The 21,577-nt window shown below is 38.3% G+C and overlaps 2 long non-coding RNA genes across 6 annotated transcripts in view; one reads left to right on the forward strand and one right to left on the reverse strand.

The window, feature by feature from the left end:
• LOC135303023 (uncharacterized) overlaps window positions 1-14,000 on the reverse strand; it is a 37,258-nt gene extending 23,258 nt beyond the window's left edge. Inside the window, exons 1-3 of one of the 3 annotated variants that reach the window (XR_010364561.1) lie at window positions 13,881-14,000; window positions 4,424-4,494; window positions 3,740-4,017 (exon numbers count right to left, since the gene is read on the reverse strand). This is a non-coding gene — a long non-coding RNA (uncharacterized LOC135303023). Of the gene's footprint in view, window positions 1-3,739; window positions 4,021-4,423; window positions 4,495-13,880 lie in introns of all 3 variants that reach the window. The other 2 variants (XR_010364559.1, XR_010364560.1) reach the window with 2 other exon arrangements.
• The window catches only part of LOC135303024 (uncharacterized), a 313,352-nt gene that overhangs the window by 97,512 nt on the left and 194,263 nt on the right, over window positions 1-21,577 (forward strand). The gene's annotated exons all lie outside the window — the stretch shown is intronic.

Consider the following 21,577-nt stretch of genomic DNA (forward strand, 5'->3'; position numbering starts at 1 on the left):
AATTCCTATATTTTTATTTGCTACTTCAACTGCTACTGATCAGTAAGCTGATGTTTTCCTAGTTCTTAACACCAGTAATAGCTTCCAGACTTTTCCTGTGGTGATGGTGGTCATCTCAGAAAATTCTGACTTGGAGTTTTTTCTCCTCATTTGTGAAGAACCACTTACTCCTGGCTGGTTTTGAATCTGCCACATGCTAGTTTCATTTTATATTCTCTATTTTTCGTATTGAAGAAATCTGAAGAATGAGTAGACCTCAAAAAATATGTTCAATGTATTAAATTATCCTTTTATTCTATTACCTTGTTTAATAAACAAGTCAGACCAATGCATTCCACAATGATCTGATGGTCAAAATGTGAGTAATTTTAAAGAAAAATTTTAGTATACTTTTCAAATAGTCAGTTTAATGACATTTTTATGCAACTTATAAAAGTGGCAGGAAATAATATTGGAAGGATTCATCTTCATGTTTCTTAATAGAATCCCTCAAAGAAGTATAGGACAGAGTTCATGGTGATATGTTATCCTAAATTAACAGCTTTGAGGCAAGAAAACTTGCTTATAAGCTTTGAAGGACACTATGGAACACTTTGAGAGACACTACTGAGAAAGAGCATTCTCAAAAAACACAACCGAGCCTGGCACAGAGTCACTCTAAACATCTGTTTGAACAAATATTCACATCTCAAGCTTGCAAAATCAATAGAAATATTTTATTCATTATTTTGCCTTCATTTTAGTTTTGTGAAGCTGAAATATTAGAAAATAGTCAGATAAGTTTCTCTTTTGCATGCTTCCACTGCAACCAAAAAGCCCACTGTATTTTGTAAAATGAATCTTAATCCTTGATACCACATTTTCATTTTTAATTTCTTATGTATACTTCCATCATTAACTGTAACATATTGTATTCATTAGCTATAGTAATTTCCCACAAAAGAAAATCACTAAACTGGCAAACTCTATCGCATTGTAGGATGGAGTTTGCAATACGTGTTTGCAAAAACTCACATAGAATGCACAACCTCTTTCCTCCTGACATCACGTAGCAAGAACTACTGGACTGACGCATGCTTCCTATGCTACCTCTGAGGGGAGCCATTATCCAACAGTTGTGATCAATGCCAGGAAACCATATATCTCTGCAGTCCTTGCAGGACTACATAGGCCTGATTCTTCTCCTAGCTGATGTGAATCAAAAATAGGCTGCAGCCACATAGCCTTCACGGTATGTTGCGATAGAACAGATATAAAATACAACCAAAAACTTTCGCAGTCCAATATGTTGTTTTCTGTATGGTACAAAAATGAGAAAAAAAAAAATCAAATGAAACTGCATAGAAAAAATAACTTTCAGTTTTTCTTCATTTCAGTACCTGGTTGTGTGTGATTCGGTAAAGCTCATTCAGGATAAATTATATTCTTAGCTACTCCAAAGTTTGAGCAAATACAACTAAACAGATACATAACATTAATCTTAACTTCAACACTTATTCTAATGGTACTCCACACATTTATCTGAAGTCGAAACCATATTCTGAAGTTTGAAATTTGATTTTTCAATTGAAACTCTGAATGACAAGCATACTTTTTTGGCCTAAACTTGCATTTGGAAAGGTGGAGGAGAGATGTAGAAGGCAGAGGAATAGAGATGAAACAATGCAACTAACAAATGGGTAAATGGTATATAATCTTTATTGCTGTGTTATTACTGGTGTTCACAAAGAAAATATCCCATGTCTTCATGCACTTTGCACTACTTTTTAGACTAGTGGAGTTTGGTTTGCAAATATTTTTAACTGCTGATTTTCATGATGTACTCTTTGAAATATAACTTGTTTTCTGAGGAGGCCAACAACAATACTACTGAGAAAATTGTTTTCTTAATTACAGTCCTCTAAGACATACTTTCTGAAAAACTCAGCCAGGAATAGGCAAATTATATAGTTAAAGATGGGATTGTATGTGAGAGATTAGTGAAAGCTTTTCTTTGAACTATTCCCTTTACCATTGAAACTGTTTAATGGGATATTTACTTTAAATGCAAACTACATGTGTTTCATTGGTTGCAGGGAAGGCTAGAGTGATAGACATAAAAAAAACTTTCCTTAAAAGTGGAAAACATCATATAATTTAAATACCATAGTATGTTTCATTATATTTTCTTCTTAACCTCTGTATTTGTTAATATATTTTATTTTATACTTCCTAAAAACCAAATGACTGAAAAGTCAACTTTGGAGAAACTTTAGGATACATGCTTTTCAAATCACTCTAAAAGAAGTCATAGGAAGTTGTTTCATCTTCACTTTATAGGTCCTGCTGACTCTTAGCCAGGCTCAACAATAGTGTGACAATGCCATGAGGGGCTTGCTGAGATCTATAGGATAAGGACAGACACTTTAACAGAGTAGTTAGTGTGGTTAGTAGTTATTTTCTTTTTTTTCTCAGAGACTTTTTTTTCCTAATGAGGAATTGTCAGGAGAGCAAAGGTAATGATGTCATTTCATGTCCTCAGTCTTCTTATTTCAAATGTGCACAGCAGACCAAGAGCAGACAAGGGGTTGTATGTCTTTCCTTCTATTTAGAGACTCTTAGCAATGTTGCAAATTGTGGGCTTTTGCGAGGAACGGATGCACTTTTGTTTTGGAATTTGGACTCAGACCACTACTAGATCATTTCACACAGACTTCCAAAAAACTAGAAACCCCAAAACCCAATCATATGATAACTTCTGGCTGAACTCCTGCCCAACTTGAACTAATGTCAAATATTGCTTTAGCTAAACTAAATCTCACTTGGTCCTGGCTTTCAAATAAAACAGTTGTTATTTTTGTTTTTGTTTTTTTTTCCCTGTGAAATGAACAAATCTGCTTGGGATGTCCTTAAATGTCCGTGCACTGATTCACCCTAAAGTAACAGTAGATGACTAAGACAAATGATCTGAGTTACTGATTTCATGGCTGGAGAGAGTGAGTAAGAAGTGCACTCTGTCCCTTGGCTGTCATACACTGCTTTACCATTTCTCCATTAACACCCCAGTGAATGTGTTGATTACTGCTCTGGATTCTCTGTTTAATAGATTGTATGAAACTCTCACTGGAAGAAAAAATTATTAGTTTGGGCTATCTGCTTTCATCTTGGCACAATAATGCATTTTTCCTAATCAGCTGATTTGAAGCGAAATGAGGGGACAAGTTTCATTTGAAGTGCACTGAAGTACCTCCTGCCTACAACTATACAGCTCTTTGCTGACAGCTCCTGCACTCAAAATTTGGGCAAGGTTTGCACAGCCCTGTACCAAAATAAAATATTACAGTAGGCTTTTTTTTTAGCTTTTGAAAGGCATGGCAATGACCTAAGACTAGCATTTCATCCAAACCTAAAGATCTGTTCCAGTATATTCCAGTCAATACTTACCTTGGGATTTAAGACTAAAGGCAGGGATTCAAAGTTTGCTTTTATTTATGAACATTGTGTGGGAGACCTGAAGAGTTTAGAGCAGAATAATTTCCAAGTCTATAGGGATAAACACACCATGTGCTTCTGGAAGAATCCTGATGATTTTCTCAGTTAACTGATTCTATACTCACAAATCTGTGAGTTTCTTCAAAGCCACCTTGCCATGAGACATAACAAGGGGAAAAACTAAATATCAAAAGGCCTAAAAATGTAGCTTGTAGTAAAATAAATATAGGTCAGCATTAAATTCAAACTGCAACATATCAGCACTTACCAAATTTGAAGCAAAGACACTGTGCTTCAGATTGCAGAGAATTTTTGGATCAATGATGAAGATTTTACTGTAATTCCAAGTCACATGCCTGTAAATTGCCTAACAAAGGTCTTATTATTCCCCTTCTGGTTTGTTTTCTTCATGGCATGAAAAATGAGGTTGAGATGCTTTATTACTTCTTAAATGTTGAGATAGAATAACAGAATTATTTGGCCTCCAATTCAGACAGACAGGTGGTATAGATTTATTTGGTTCCTATTGAAGAGTGCTTCCAGCAGCTGCTGAAATAGAAAGCAAACACATGTATCTTGAGATGGAGGAACAGCTTAAGCCATGATTTGTAAACACAAAATTTTTATTTCTTTTCCTTTCAAACTCAAAGATCATTCTTGCCAATTTTTCAAAAGTGTTATACATATGCATGAAACATATGTATCTGCTGATTCAGGTCATAAATTGCAAACACCCAACACATGAAACAAAAGGAGGTAGTAATTTCTTACAGTGTTGTCTAAAAAGGTACAATAGTACTATTTTAAGAGAGAAAATGGATAGGGTCAAAATCTATAACCAGCTAAACAGGCTGAGCTAGCCAAATATTTTCTATCAAATTGATCTTCACCTACTGGAACATTTATTATCTCAAGACAGATAAACAAAGACATCTCTATTAAACTAACTTACTAAAAGTATTACAGTTTCATGGGTATTGTTTCCTCCTCCCTCTCATTCATTCTGTTTATCGTTGTTCTCTTCTACTTGGTCGTTAAAAACAAAGGGCAGGAAATGAAAAGAGTAGGAAAAAAAGGGGTCAAAGGAAGAAAGGTAAGAAGAATGAAATGCATTAATTGTAAAATCAAAGCCTGAAAAGTATTTGATTAAAAAATGTAGAGTAAACATTAGGGTTTTGATTTTTTTCTTGAAACATACTTGCCATTTTTCACCCAGTCCTGCTGCCAACTTTCTGACTGTGTAGGACAAACAGCTTTTCAGCTACTCCTACAATGGTGCATTCAGAAAAAGATGCATGTGCTAGTGGCACCTGCACAGCCACTCATTTATGGCAGTCAAGGAGCAAGTGAACATGCCAATCAGATAATATATGCAGGCTGGATAACTATATATCCAGCTATCTGCCTGTGTGTGGTACCATAGCTAAAGTCAAGGCAGCAGGGTGACATGGAGGCTGATGTGTTCTCCAGGGTACATCCATTTTCTCCATAGCAGGAAATTAGTTTTGCAATGTGTAATTGACACCAACAGTATAGTATAAAATAAATTGCTAGCTTTCTTAACTTTAGTTTCAGATTCAAAAGAAAAATTAATCTGAAGCAGTAGGCTTCTCAACATCATATCTCTTTAATTATTTTTCTTGTAATATAAATATATGCAAATATATTAAAATACATAGTTATCTACTTGCATTAAAGGGATAATATGTGTATGTATAGATATATCTATGTGTGTCTATGGTGCATGTATTTCTTCAATGCAAGCAGATGACTACAAAGAGACTGTTAATCTCTGAAACCAAAAAAATTAAGGCCTAGGGGATATTGACTAGACATTCTATTAAAGCTGTGAAATAACTCTTCTAGCATTTATAATGAAGACCATCTGCAAACAGCTTTTTTTTTTTGTTCCAAAAAAGCATTCAAATTGTTTTTAATCCAGCTGAACTTTTCAGGGATTAGCTATTATGTTCTCATTACTCCTTTCACTGACAAATAACTTTCAGGAGCAATTCCATCATCAAACCAGTTCACCAAGCAGAATATTTTGTTTCATAAATGGAAAAAACAAAACTAATGAAAAAACACAAACACCAAAACTTCCAAAGAAATCTCAAAACAAAAAAATCAAAGGCAATCTTCAATCTCTGTATAAATTGAGCTTAAAATTGTCTTATTTTATGTAGTGTGCAGTTCTAACTAATAACAATAATTTTCACAGAGTAGGATATCCAGAATATTCTGGATATTTTACTACTTTTTTTTAACACTAGGCTGAAAAAGCTGGGGGAGTCAAAAACATATTTGTGGTGTTTCTGATTGATTCATTATTGTCTTTTAGGAATTTACTTAGTTGTTTTAATTTTCTGCAGAGGAAATATAAGCAAAATTAGCAAATGAGTATATGATGCATACAGGAAAAAGAACAGAAAATCTGTAGGCATTTCCATTATGACCTCAAGGAAATTTAGGTTACACTTTGACTAAAGGATTTTCTGGATTCTCCATAACCGTATTCTTTACAGAAGATTTTATCCTTTTATTGATTCACAGGAAGCAGAGGAAAGGTGGCATTGCAGTAGAATTCATATGAAAGGAAAGATAATCAGCTAATGGTACATTTCTTTTTTTGCCATGCAATAAGCTCCCATGTTCTCAGTTCTGTGTCTCTGTTAGAGGAAATATAGAAATATATATCCAGAGGTACAATGCATTCTGCCTGGTGTGCCTTTGGAGAGTATCTGCTCTGCACTTCTCTCCTGTTCTTCCCCCTCTCATTCATGCAGCAAGAGATTTCTAGTAACAGCCCTGCCTGACTTAACTGTGTCATTCATGCCTTGCCACTCAGCATGCTTTCTCCCTGGATGCTGCTAGGAACTTGGTCCAGAATCCTGGAGATAGCAATGTGGTGTGGCACAGTTCAGCCTGCTTGAAATCTGGGAGGAGAGAGCCTTGTAGTGTGCATGCTTGTGTGAGGATGTGGGAGCTGAGATCCTCTGCAGTGCATTGTGCTGGGAGGCAAATCACAAGTCAAAACCAGACACCTATTTTTTGTAAAAATCACACAAAAAATACTGCAACAGGTGAAGTGCTTTGCTCTCCTTGTTTATGTGCAAAAAGCAAAATTCTTAGTTTCTTAGTTTTTCTCCAGTTTCTGCAGACCAACATTTGCAGGTCCATGGCTGCCTAGAAGCCTCCCACCACATCATATCAAGGAAATGCTCAACAGTCCTGGGATATTAGACAACAGAAACCAAACCTCGCTTTTCCACAACAGCTGAGCTATGTGTGTCCAAACTGTTTCCCCTGGTTTTGTTAGCCATTTCCTGGCCTGGGAAAGAGACATATCTGTGGGTTTTGGGGGGTTATTTTCCATGGGGCTCCCCTGCCACATCACAGTATTGTGGATGGGTGGCGCAGGGAGAGAGAGGAGCCATGGGATCATGGATCAGTGGGAATCTGGCAGGAACAGGCTCTACCTCAGCAGTAACTGGTAGTGGCTGGTCCAGGCCCACCGCTGTATTTCAGGGGTGCTGTGCTCTGGCTGGCTTATGGTGGCTATGCAGAATTACTGCTGACAAAATAGCATTGGGTGAAGGTGTGTGGTGCCAGCCATCAAAGCAACAGGGTGGTTCGTGCCTGCTGTTCTGGGATTTGTATGTGACTGCTAAGCAGATTAGGTCATCTGGCAACTTAGAACTTGGTATTCCATTGGCAGTGGTGGAGCAGAGTCTTCTCTAAGAGAGAGAAAAAACTTCACTACTTTTTCAGTGAAGAGCAGGAAGTGAAGAGGAATGTATCACTTCTTTAATACAAAGAGCAGGCCTGCTGCTGCTCTGGAGCTTTCCACTCATATTTATAAGTTACAGGAAGCTCCAGTTCCTTCATGGCTCTACCCAGATGCAGGACTGGTGTGGGAGCTTGTGCTATAGCAGGAAGGATACAAATTGTGCCCACCATAGATGAGCTGTTCATGTGCCAAGGCATTTTGGAACATTTTTGAGAGCGTGGAAAATTATTGCACACAGTAGTGCAGGCTCTGTCTCCTATCTTATTGGATGTACACTGGCAGACCAGGAAAATTCCTGGGGATCATCCACACTAGTGAGCATACAGAAAAAGAGGTTTCCTCCCTGGGATTTCAGCTAGGGCACGATACTGTGTGCAGAAAGAACCGGACACTATGTGCATTGTCAGAGAATTTGGCCTCAGGGGAACTAACAGGGATGCTGTGATAGGATACTGCAGACACAATGACTTATATTTCCAATCAGGATTAATAATTGTTCAGGCCATCAAACATAAATAGATGGTGTTTAGACAAATGAATTTTATATCAAGCTTTTGGTCATATGCATTCACGCGCTGCCACATCAATTGAAAGCAGGATGAGAGCCATCAAAGCAGCAATAGGTTATGGGCAATCTGACCTGATGGGTCCTGGGAAAAGTGTAGGTTTCAGTGCTGAGTACACAAATCAGCTATGCTAAGCCTGCATGGGAAAAGGACAGCCAGAATATATTGCTCATCAGTATGGCATGAGACTATTCAGTCTGAAGTTTGTGCACGCACACAGTGGGCACATGCATACTCTTCTGGGTTTGGGGGTTGATTTGTTTACTGATGTTCTTACAGCTGTGTTAGCGACACCATGCCTCAGAGTGTCTGAATCTGTTACGGTCACCGAAACAATGATAACCAGGTACAGAACTCTGTTTATCTGGAAGAGATGGATGCCATAGGGACAGAAATCACAGATCCATCAAATAAGGAAGAGGAGAATTCACTGGTTCTGACAGCGCTCCTCCCTGGCAAGCTGACTACTCGGTCCAGAGATCTGATGCTTATTTTCCTTTTCCTGCTTCTGAGTCATACAGATTCTTTCCCACTGTGATTAGGTGGGAAGTACACTGCCTGGGCTGACATGACACTTGTATGGGTGGCACCTCTTTATGTTGCTTGTACTCATGTTGGCTTTGGAAGAACATTTGGCAAAAGCCATCAATTATGTGATTTAATAGAGAGAATTTGGTGTGAAATGCAGTTATGAGATAAGCTAAAATGTATACAGTAAATGACAGAAGTCTCCATTACAGTAGCATAACTCACAAGTACAAAGGTACCTATGCCTGTGAAGTCATTGGCGTAGCACTACAAGAAAAATTGAATGTGAAAATTTGGCTCGCACATATATATCTCACCTCCAACTTTTAGAATTCCATGGAATTAAACTCTAAAACATTTCAGTACTTCTGTTAAGGAACAAAACTTAGAATTTTATTTAGTCACAGTTCTAAGCTGATTACAGATTATCCTGATGAGAAATCCTCCTGATTTTTAGAGTAAAAAAACTATGAGCAGCATGAAAAGTGGATTTTACCCTCTATTTGCTATCTCATTCAGTAAAAAAGCTTGCCAGAGCTCAGACAGACTGCCAAGATTGCAAAGGCTAAGCAATTCACAAACGTGGGTGCACCACCTGTGCTTCTTCAGTCCATGCAGGGCATTGGCATCTCACTTGGAGGCAAAACAAGAGGAAACCATTTCTGACTCACTGAGACAGGTGGAGGAACAAAGCAGTGGCTTTGGCTTAATCATGGAATTGACTAGAGGAAAATTTTTATTGCCAAAGGACATGCTCTATTTGTGATCAGCTCCACTGTTCTTGGCTAAAAAAAAATCAGTATTTCTCCTTGATGTTCCATTGACTTATCAGTACATGAGTGAAGCCTACTTCTGGTGTTGGCTTAGTTAAGAAAACCATCTTTCTAGGCCTGATCCAAATGCTGCTGCAGTCAATCAGATAGGAAAAAGAGTTAGTAACTACACCAAAATACAGAGTGTTTGTTACAGACTTGAGTTATGACTCAGACTAATGGCTAAGAAAAGGATCCCTATATTTCCTTTGCTCCTTGTTAATTTGTATGAGAAACATTAAAAATATCCTTGTTTCAAACTCTTGAATTAGAAAGCTTTTGTTTCCTTCAAGATGGAATTTTTAAACAAAAGAAATGTATTTAAAATATTAGTAAATTTAGGTTCAAAATTAAGATAAGATATAATGAAATTATTGAAATGAAATGCTCCGTCTTCACTCAGCTCACACATTTTTTGGATTTTCAATTTGTGGAAATTATTCAGATTTTTGACTTTCATCCGTACCCAAGAGGAAAAAATGCAAGCAGCTCATAACTATCTGCAGTAGAAGAAGGGAGTTTCCTATCCTGTTCCTGTTTCAGTCCCATTGGGTTGCTCTCTGTTGTGAAGTTATTTGCAATGGGTGACTTATTCCTGTAATTTATAAAGTCCTTCTAATAGAAGATATGAGATGAGGCAATGGAAGTTGGTAAGGACTTCCTGAGTATGAAGACCAAAGCAGCTCATAACTTGTGTTCCCCCCTTCCTTTCTGCTTTATTCCTTCCCTAAACTGGCATTATTCCTTGTACTGGGCACAGACAAGCTGAGCACCTCCTAATACATAAGTCTCTGCCACACGCAGAGACCTTAATGAAGGTTAAACTTCCTGCAGACTAGGTTTCAAAACATAAGTATATTTTTGAATGCAATTAAAAATCTTAATAGGTTTCCCAAATTCAATCCAGAATAAAGAACATTCCTCTTTGGCAACTTGCAAATAATGGAGAAAATTCTAACCACAATGTCTCTGAAGCTATCCCTAGAGTCAAACTGGAATTTTTATTGCTGCACTGCCTTTTTAGTCATGCCACTTTTTAGCACTGTTAGTTTTAGAAGTGAAGGATAAATCTATGAGCAAGAGTTTCTGCTGCCTTTAGAAGCAGTTTATTCAGCTTGTGTTGTTTATGAACTACAGGTCATTCCATTTTTTTCAAACCTCTGCATTGCTAAGGTTTCCAGGAAGTTGTCAGTACTATGGCACATATTAACAAGTAATGTTATACAGAGCACTAAGGATGGCTATCATTCCATGCTGGTGGAACTTATCCATGTTCATGTGTGGTGGGTTGACCTTGGCTGGACACCAGTTGCCTACCAAGTCATTCTATCACTTCTTTCCTCAACAGGCCAGGGAGAGGGAGAAAATAAGATGGAAAAAACCTCATGGATCAAGAAAAAGGCAGTTTAATAAAGCAAAAGCAAAAGTTGCCCATGCACAAGCAAAGACGAAAGCCAAAATATTTTGTTGTCTACTTTCCACCAGCAAGAAATAGCCAGTCACTTTTGAGGAAGTAGTGGTTACAATGGAAGTCAAATATTGCACATAATGAATGGTCATGCTTCCTCCTTTCTTTTATATCCAAGCAGATTTAATCTAGTATGGAATATCCCTTTGGTCAGTTCGGGTCAGTTGTCCAGCTTATCCACTCCCAGCCTACTGAGAGTAGATCTTGTCCAAACCTTGCCTACTAGTGTGGGCGCAGAATGTTAGAGAGAGTGTTGATGCTGTGCCAGTTGTGGGCATCCTTGCAACCAGCTCAGCACCTTATTATTTCTTTGCCATACAACTGCTGAGACCAGTTGTAACCCCTTATATATATATAGCAACATTTCAACTGTTACACATTAAATTTGAACTTTTCTGTGTTATTGAATACACAAAACTGTGATTGGGCATTTGTAAGTCTTTCCAGACTCAGAAAGTTGTAGTGTGATGTCTCTTTAAAGACTATGTGCTTATGACTTGAAAATTATTTAAAATGTAGCTATCTCTTCTGAAGAACAGATATAGAAATATTATGGGAAAAAAATTCTTTGGTTGGTTAGCACCATTAAATCTGCAGTCACTCTCATTTCTGGCTAGGAATAGGAGTACAACAACAACAACAACAACAACAACAACAACAACCCTCTTTCCTGGTCCTCATAAATCTGAATCCTATGTCCTGCAAGTGAACAGGTTATAAATAAAAGGACCATAAATTTATGAGTTCTCTACACAGAATGTTTTGCTCCCATATAAGAATCAGTAATAGCCATCAAAGCACAAATAACATGATTTCACCCTTATGCTAAGCAATGCCCTTTCAGGTTCTCAGATGCTAAACATGGTAGTTAAGATCTATCAGAGTAAAGGAAGTCAAAGGGAAAAAAACCAGTGAGTTCTGCTTTAGTACCTGCTAATATGCAAGAACATTTTAAATTATACCTAGAAGAGATTAGTTCCATGTGCAAGCTCACATGTATATAATTCCTAGAAGTTTACATAGAAAAGCACTCCCCAACAGATACCAAAAGTACTTGTAAGAAAGTCTTAGATGACTAAACTAAAATTACATATGCTTACTATTATCCCCTGAGTTCAGATGGTAACCAATCAATTCCCTCTCTGACCAAGGCTATCACTTTGGTGTGGTTTTGGAGGATTTTTACCTGTGTGTTTGTATATTTTAAATGGCTTGTCTTCATGTGTACATGTATATTTTCATATGCCATATACGCACATACTGATGTGTGTGTATAAAACATGTATCTGCTACATATATTTGAAGTATATATTTAGCATACAGTTTGTGGTTGGGTTTTTTTGTTTGTTTGTTTAATCCCCTTATCAAGTTTTGACATTCTAGATTTTTGCTTTCAGGAGTCTAAGGACGAGTACTGAAAGATGCATGCAGAGTACAAAATGTATTTCTGGGAAGGAAAAAAAAAAAGAGGAAAAACAACATTACAAAAGCAAACTGTTTCCATGACTTGTCCCTCCGTCTCCCACCAAAAGTTGCTGGCAAACACAATGCATATGTTGGTTGTAGGGCTATGTCAGACATATCACAGTCTTCACATCAGGACCTGTGCATACACATGGCCATGCACACAGTCAGAGTGTCAGTAGATACCGTGATTACATTTATGACAGGAGCTAACTTGGATGCATGCCATGTCAGAAGTTTGATGGGCCAGGCTGTGGCTTGAAGAGCTGTGTTTTGGCATGCAGAGCGTGGTATTGCTGGGCTTTCATAAGTGAAGAGGTGACTTTACTTTGTAACAGGCTCAGGGGAACAGTTAGGGAAGAGCTACACCTGTTGTTATAGGATATGAAACAACACAATGCTGACACGCTGTTGCTCTCAAGGTAAAAAAGGGAAGTTTATTTTCTGACTCCAACATTTATAGATTTCCAAAGGTGACAGTGGATTGGAGGGTGAAAGTGCCACCTCTCCAATGACACTGGACAAACCAACAGTCCATGAAATTTCTCCTCCTCCATAAAAGAATGCAAAACAATAAGTTGTTTACAGAAAGTGTGTGAGAAAGCTTGCTACAAGAATGCAAACATCAGAAGGCTTAGAAAATCTTAAAAAATCAGGGTGACACTACTTCCTCCCTTTCCCTCTCTGCAGATACTGAAGGAAGTTATTCCACATACCCTGCCATATAAAAGGCTGCAGATGAGGACAGTCTGAGGAAGCAAGATAGAAACCAGGGCATTCACTTTGGGTTTTTTAAGTATGAGTATTTGCCTTGCATTGTAATTTGTTTCCACAATGAGATTTCTCTTAGATATTTATATCTCATTTATTTTTGTTCTGAAAGTATTAACCAAAACCTTTTAAATTTTCATTCATTTCCTTTGACCTTACAACTATCCATTATACTGGTTTTGTTGTATTCTCTCTTTGAGGCTTACTAACTAACAAATGATCCCCAGGCTGATTTCATATGGAACACCCCCCACCTTTCTCACCAAGCATGAGTATATGTAGGGCTTTTTTTGCATGCCTGACCTCTGTGAAGGAAACCCATGGTCTGTTTGCAGAAGCAGTCACCATGTTGCTTAGTGGATTGTTGCTTAAGGGGATAAATTTGGTGTCCTGGCAGTAGAGTAAAGTATGGTTTGGCAAATATATTTTAGGCTTTGATGCTATGAGTTGTCCTTTCCAAACAAGAGTTTCTGGGTGGTATTTTGAAGCTATGTAGCCTGCTGCTGTTTTCCTGGATATGATAACACTACAACACGTCTGTTGTGTTAGAGGCTGCATGAATACTGCACATTTAATGATCTCTTCTTATGACCTTTTTTTCCCAGAAGTGGAAATGACAACAAATGAGCTCATGCTTCAAGGACTTGTGTACCTCAAGGTACCTTGGAGCACAGCCAGGGCCTAGAGAGGAGCACACTGGGTCCACAGTGGGACCAGCCAGAGGAGAATATTTCACCCTCAGCCTCTCTCACAGGTGACCTTTGGCCTTCCAGCTGGTTGGCTGGTGAGAACCTGAAAATGCCACTTCCACCCTTTTGGCTCAGGTCTTAGGTGTGAAACTGCATAACTCCCTGCTTGCTACGAGAACTTTCCTGCGTTTCTGGCAGAGGCCATGGAGGGGACACTGGCTCCCTCAGCCCAGTGCCCCCAGCACATGCCACCCACAGCCCTGCGGCTGATCATTGCCACCCAGAGATTTTGATCCAGCTCAGCACATCATGGACACTCACCTCTGGAAGAGAGGGAAGGGGGAATGCAGGGAGACCCTGGGGCACCCCCACAGCAGCGAAGCAGGGCCTTCCCCAGAGCTCCTGCTGCCTCTGGGCTCCTGGACGTTTGGCCTCCCTGCCACCACCCCTCACAGGCATGACATGGGCCCTCATGTGATCAGTGAGGAGCAGGATCTGAGAGCCCAAAATGCAAATGTTCCCATTGACCGATTCCATGCTGACGTGCTGAAATGGAGAGATGGTGGAAATTACTCCTTCTTGGCAGTGCCTCACTCATGAGGACTCGCTGTGCTTGTCCTTTTAACTTTGGGAAACCCTTCTCCTCACCTTCCCAATTATGCTTCCACTTGCATTACAAAAATCTTGGTCACCTAGTCCTCAGGTACTGAAACAATTTGTCCTTTTTTCTTTAAGTTCTGCCAGATTCAATTTTGTATTCTGTCTTCCAGCCAGAGGTGAGACAACATCACTCTCCAGAGTAGTCTTCACATATTTTGGTCTATCGAATGTCTTCCAAAAAATGATTACACATGGTCCTTTGCTGGGGTGAGGCAGTGACATCTCAGGTAGAGGAGGCTGAGGTTGCAATATGGTATGCTGGCTTGATACAGGGACTAAAACTTCAGCAGTTAAGAATAGAAGAAGTTTTTCCTTTGGACATCCAAAGGAGACTTCTTTGCACAGCAGCTGCAGCCATGAGTCTCAAAGGCAGAGAGAAGGGAGATAAGGTATTATACAAAAAATCCCAGGAATCAAGATAATGGCATTTCCAAATTTAAAAAAAAAAAGAGAAATATCTCTCTTTTTCAACCCAAATCTTCAGGTTTAGCTTTAAAAGCACTCCATAAGAGAAATTCAGCATTCTACTGCAAGACAAGGTTTTGCACAGAAATCTATGATAAAAAAACAGTTTAGAAATGTGAATATTAAGAAACCTCCAGCCTCTAGTCAGTTCAAATAGTCAAAATAATCACTTCAGGGATGAAATAATGCAGGGCATTTTTATGGTTTTAGCCTATGAATTCTGAGATGCATCTTCGCATAGTAGCATATTGATGATCTGTATGTTCAAAGTCTAGATGCTCTCTCTTTCTGGACAAAGTTTGAGCTCATATCTTGGACAATGTTGTCTTGTGAGTTTAATTTTCATATTGTATTCTTAAATGTACATACATTTCTGGCTGGAGAGGTAGAGAAAACAATAAATTTCAATGCAAAATTTATTACAGTTCCAGCATAAAATATTTAGTCGTGCCAAGATCCAGAAACTTATATATTCAAGTAACTCTGGGGAAGTAATTTTCCCTATTTCTGCTGCTGTTGCTCATGAGCAGATCTAAAAAGTTCATACCTTACTATGCCAAAAGACTGCTGGCAGACATTTTTTTTTACATGAAACAGGCAGTCTGTAATTAAACACTTGTAGATGGCTGAACTCCATGAGTTATGAATGCTCTGGGACATATAAAGAATCCCTAGAGCAAGAATTGATTCCATCATTTGGGTCAACAAAGCAAATGAGTTCTAAGCACAATTTAATGAAGTCTGCAAGACAACATAGTTATACTTCTCTTGCATTAAACGCACTTATGAGAACACTGCACTTACACAATGTCTTTTAAAAGGTGGGGAAATGAGCAAGAAAGGAACATTCTTCATGTTTTAGTCAAAACAAAACAGTGAATGTTCCTAAAAGGACAGTTCAGACTAAAGGACAAGTGTGAAATCTTTAGAAAATACCATAAATTCTTCTGGAGACAAGATCTGAGTATTTCTACTTTCCCCTCCCCGTCTGAATAATCCCATCCCTCACTTTCATAGGCCCTGAGAGGCCATTTAATTCCTATTCTTTTGCTCTACAAGTACTGGTGAAACTTATATTAGTAAGTCTATGGTAAGGTTGACCAGCTGCTGACTTTTTGATTGTGATTTTGTCATGTGAACCATAAATGCTTTGCAGCAACAGATGAAAGCCACAGGGAATTTTTACATTGTTTGGCTGAGAAGAAGAGTCGAGATTTTGTGGGTTCTGTGCCACAATAATTGAGCTTGGTTGCTTTGGGATCTTTACATTGTGAGGATCTATCAGTGCTGGTCCAGGATATAGATTCTGAGCAGTTCTTGGCATATTTAGCACAGGTGCAAGTCTCCCATCCTGATTCTAGTTTCTGAGCAACTTTCCATTAGCTCAAAATCTGATGAGATATTAACTGTATAGGTATAAATATAGATATAATGCCCTTGCCACTGCCTGGGAAGGTAGCATGACTCCAGTTCATGTGTGAGCAAACTTAAAACAGTTTGGAAAACGTGGAATATTTGGGTTTGATTTAAAAAAATATATTTTGACATTTCTGAACTGATTTTTTTTCCTAAACATATTGGTCTCTGAAAATGCCAATTTGGGATGAAAATAGTTTGGAAAATATCAGCCTTTTTCCCTAGGAAGGAAATTTCATCTGTCAACTCACTGTATCATCCAAAACAAGTCAAGGGTAGAAATAAGCAGAAAACACATGTCCTAAATAGGTACCTTTCTGTCTATTGCTGAGCCCAAGGAGTTTAGCTCAAATAGGAACCATTTGGCATGGCTGCTTGCCTTTTTTTTAATGGCCTAATTTTGCAGCAGTAGCCATGACTATCATAACAATGAAAACAAAGAAAAACATGGAATTGGACTCAGACTTAGCAAATTCTGTCTGCCCGTTAGGGGAAAGTCCAACCAAAACCTTCACTCCCAAACACGCTCTAAATTTTCAGGAGGTTTGCCTAGGGATTCTTAGCTTCTAGCTCAATTTCATCTCTGCTACCAGTAATTGTATCAGATCTGTTTATGAAAAACAAGCTGCAGGCTTCCATATTTTTCTAGCAGACTTATATTCTACATCACCTTGGAGTTATTCAGTTACAAAGGAAGAGAAAGAAAGTGTCTTTGAGCCAAATTCTTTTTCCTCATAATTTTGGCAGCAGCAGGGGCTTCTAAATTAGCTTTTGTAGTTAATCCCAACAGGTCATGCTGCTCTGGTTTCTGACTTCCTTTCACTTTGTGTGACCACTGACAGTTGTTCATTCAGGATGAAACCTGCTTTATCTTTTCAACCTACTGGAAGCAGGCTCTACTGAGTGCTTCCCTCCTATTCCTAATGCCAGGGCCTGCACAGTGCCCTGAATCATTTCACTGTCAGCAGCTCTCATTAGTAGTTGCACCAGAGGACTTCTTCCTCAGACATATATAGATACTTCTTGTTTATTAATGCACTAAATAGTAGTCAGAGGAATAAAAATGCATTACTCACCACCTTGGCTGATCTTTCCTTAAGGAAACACATTTTCTCCCTATCAATTAAAAAAAATTATTAAAGAATACACAGAACAGAGTAGGCATGATACAACTATTTATGGGTCTTTAAGAGTAAATGTGTTAATATTGGCTTGCCTGCTTAATAAAGGCTCAGGCTTTGATCTTGGACTCACAGCTTTGTAATTTCTCACTATTGCAGCAGATGATGAAAGGCAACAGACTTTTTCTGTGGAAAGGTGTCTTCCTTCCTTCCTTCCTTCCTTCCTTCCTTCCTTCCTTCCTTCCTTCCTTCCTTCCTTCCTTCCTTCCTTCCTTCCTTCCTTCCTTCCTTCCTTCCTTCCTTCCTTCCTTCCTTCCTTCCTTCCTTCCTTCCTTCCTTCCTTCCTTCCTTCCTTCCTTCCTTCCTTCCTCCCTCCCTCCAAGGTTTTTTGCAAGATAGTTTTGTAGATACCTATATAGTTATTGGACAAATATTTTCAATTCCACATATTGGGCCTCTTTGCCTTCTTCTCCCACTTGAAATAATAAGTATTTTTTTAATAAGTCTTTCTTGTTTACAGCAGGGTTAGCATTTGAATGGAGAAATACTTTAGGAAGAAAATTATTGCTAACAATCGCTATTTTCTAAAAAAATAAAAAATGGTTCTTTCTTGGCAGTAACATCTGTGAGAAATGGGATCCTCACAAACATTTGGGAAAAACTCTACTGCCAGCTCCACACATCACATTATTTTTCCCTTTAAAACTAATAACCAAATATGAAGATGTAGAAACCAAAAGATTGAACTGCAAACCTTACTCCTGTTCTCACTATGCTGGAAGTGAATGCCACAGCACTGCCAAAGTAGCGGGAAGCTGGAGGCACTCTGAGGGCCCCAGCACAGCTGGGACCCTGCTGCTGGCCAGGTGGCATAGATGTGTGTAATAGCCTGGCACTGGTGGCTGTCCCTATCTGCAGAAAGATGAAGGAAGTTGGTTTATTATACATAGGAAGAGTGATGCTGTAGATGATACATCTCAGTCAGATTTCAGACTGCTCATAATTCAGAGTAAAATGAAGGATAATATACAACATAGAGCTGAATGTACTGAGTTCTTTAAAGAAAGTTTCTGGACATAGTGCTTGATATTAATTTCTTGCACTCTGTGCACGAAATATTTATTTTTTGAAGCTTGAAATTGGTGAACTGTGCATGAGAGAGAGAGATGATGGACACAACCACAACATATCCTTTTCCCTCTGAGCTCTCTTCCTTTCAGTATAAAAAGCATACAAAAAAACCCTAAAAGGAACTGCAAGTGTTTGTGGTGCCAGGAATGAGAAGATTTTTCTTTCAGTTAATTTTCTATGCAGAATTTGTAGGAAAAGATGGAAATCATTTTTGTGGAGGAAAGGCAAGCTCTTTTCATCTCCTCTGAGAACCAAAGAAAAATTGAGCTTTAATTTCTAGCCTGGAAATATCTCTTCTGTCTGAGATCTGATAAAATTTTAAGGGACAAATTTGAGCTTTGATGGATTACTTGTGGTTGTGACTTTTCAGCAGAGAGAAGGAGAGGACATTTATCATTTCAGACTCATGGAAAAACTTCATAAAATAAGGACTAGAGTGGTAAACATGAACATGAAATTACTCAGGTTATTTCAAATGCAATGCAAAGCCTAAAAATGTGACCAGTAACAACCAGGCAGAAAAACTCTAAATTTAAGTAGTCATGAGAAGCTGGCCTGTTATAAATGGCTTTAGGAATCTGTGGGGGAAAAGTACATAAGAATTTTGAACTCCAGTTCTAGATAAATGCTTGATACACTCACTGGGTTACATATTTTTGTTATTATTTTTGTAAATTTCCTTCTCAGAAGAGTCTGCTCTGGACAGGATGTCTGACCTCCTGCATAACTCAGGCCACACAGTTTCACCCAGACATTTCTGCATTAAGCCTCAAAACCTGCAGTTGAATCAGATCCTATCTTTCACGAAGGCAAGACCTCTTACACAGAAGACTCCACCTGATGGTTAAAACTGTGGCCAGTTGTTTTTGCTGTTAAGATCTTCTGTCCTGTTTCTGAGACGAACCTTGCTTCGGTTGGCCTTTATATTCCTTGGAATACTAAATTTAAGAAACTCTTAAGTCTCAATTAGTTATTAGGGGTGACAGGTACTCCACATTCCATTAATCGAATGTAAATGCCAGTGAGGATAGATTTTGGCATGAGAAACATCCCCTCTTCACACAGCTGTCCGCTGTTTGGCACTCTGCAACATCAGGTTCAACAGATAAAGTAATCTGCAGAAGATGGAGGTTGGAGGAATGGAACTGTGGTGTATAGAAATATTTTCTCTACTTTTATGTGACCCTCATGATAATCAGAGATGTTTCTGGAACAAGAAAGTAGTTTCTATATGCTTTGTATGAAAAATAGGTGATTATGCTTATTTAGAATCAATAACTGTAGCTATTTAGAATCAATAGGGGGGTTTTATTTTTTTCACAAACTTTACAATGCACCTATCTACATACAAGTAATTACAAAAACATCTTTTAAGGATCAGTGAGAGAAGGAAAGATATGTCAAGGTCTAAACATCTTGTCTTCAGACTTGTTTAAAAATTTAGTGGCTACCCTGCATTTTGCATAGATTTGGACTCAGACTAATTTTACACAACTCCTAAGTTACCCTGTGATCTGCCAAACTGAGGAACAGACTGATTTAAGATTGCAGCCAGATGCATTTGAATTTTTCTTTTTTTTTTTCAGAAGCTTCATTTTTCTTACCTTTCCAAAGCTGAAAATAAGTAATTTCATATGATCTGATTTTTTTTTAAATGAAATTCACATCAATATTTGGAATAAATCTACTTTAAAAATACAATTCAAGTTTTGGCTACACATCTCAAGGTTTTGCTTCTACATTTCTTCCCTCCAAGAAGCACTATAGTTTTCCTGTCTTGCAGGAGATTTGCAACTCTTGCAAAAGAAGTGTGCCTATTTCTTTTCTCCAGAATCCTATTAGAAAGACAGCTCACATCTAACAAGAGTATTTTCATCTTGCTCTGTAAAAATGTCTGGTATTAGTATGAAATAATATATCCTGAACTTATTAGTGTGCCTGCCTCTGGCCCTGCAGACAGTGCAGCCTGGAAAGCTTCCTAATGACATGCAGCCATATTACCTGACAAATTTGTACACAGCCACAAAAGAAGCCAAAAAAAGAGTATAGGAATACATTCCTGCAGGTGGATAGATGTAAAAATTAAAACCAGCACCTTAAGAAGAACAGGCACTCTCAGGTGTGTATGTGATTTTTTTGATCATTGATAACAAGCCTCATGTGAATCCCATGAAACCATCCCCACTACTTAAAAAACTTTGAAGTTTCTTCTCATCACACAGGAGGATTTCCGCTCTGTGGATTTCATTATTGAACGGTACCTCCTGCAGGAACTTGTCATTGTTCACCCCTCAGCACCCCCTGCAAGACCTTCCCATCAGCATGTTACCTATTGTCAGCTTTCCCATAGAATGCAATGGGGGATGGGGAGAAAGCCATTTGCTGCCAAAGGTAATCTGCTCTAGTTTTGCACCAGTGACACCCTACTGAACTGTGGCAAAATTGCTTATATGGAGGATATAGGATAACAGAATTAAATCGGATTGATATGGTGGCAAAACATTTCACATCAGTTTTTTAGTTGTTTAAAGTCTCATGTGTCACCATCTTCCTGTTTTACTGATTTAAAAACTGTTTTAAATTTTCAGCTGGTGGAGACCCTGGACTTGTAAGGTCACAGATTTTTCTTCCTTTATGTTTTGATAGAGTTGCCACAGATAAAAACATACAGGAAAAGAACAGTAACCAATTTTTCATGCCAAGTTTACTGATCCTTTATTGATTATGCTCGCAAAGAGGGATGAAGTATTACTGTGTTTGTTATTGTGTCAGCTCTGCTTGCTCGAGATCACCAGTTCTCTCTGCTACCTATGCCATCTCTCTGACACAGTGAAATTCTCTGAAACATGCTGTGAAATATTCACAGGAATGCCCATCAAGCGAACATGCCAGCAGTGTATTGAAAATCAAAATGTGTTAAAGATTCAAAGAAACTCCTCTGGCTGAACCAGAAAATATCCACAGGAAATATATGTGTTAGCTAAACAGCTGCTTAAAAGCATCCATGGCACATTAACAGATTACAAACAGCAGAGTTTGTTATACTGAGTAATGGAAGGCAAGACAGAACTGATGGCATTTTTCATCAGGCCAAAGTTGTCACAAAAATTATTGATGTTGAAGGTTGGATCTGATGAAATGGGATATTTTTTATGAAATTTTATTTTATCAAAAGTACTTCAAAATGCTTAAATAGCAAGTTATAGTTTCTGGCTCCAGAGAAAA

Source organism: Passer domesticus, chromosome 6 (assembly GCF_036417665.1).
Source record: "Passer domesticus isolate bPasDom1 chromosome 6, bPasDom1.hap1, whole genome shotgun sequence".
NCBI lineage: Eukaryota > Metazoa > Chordata > Aves > Passeriformes > Passeridae > Passer > Passer domesticus.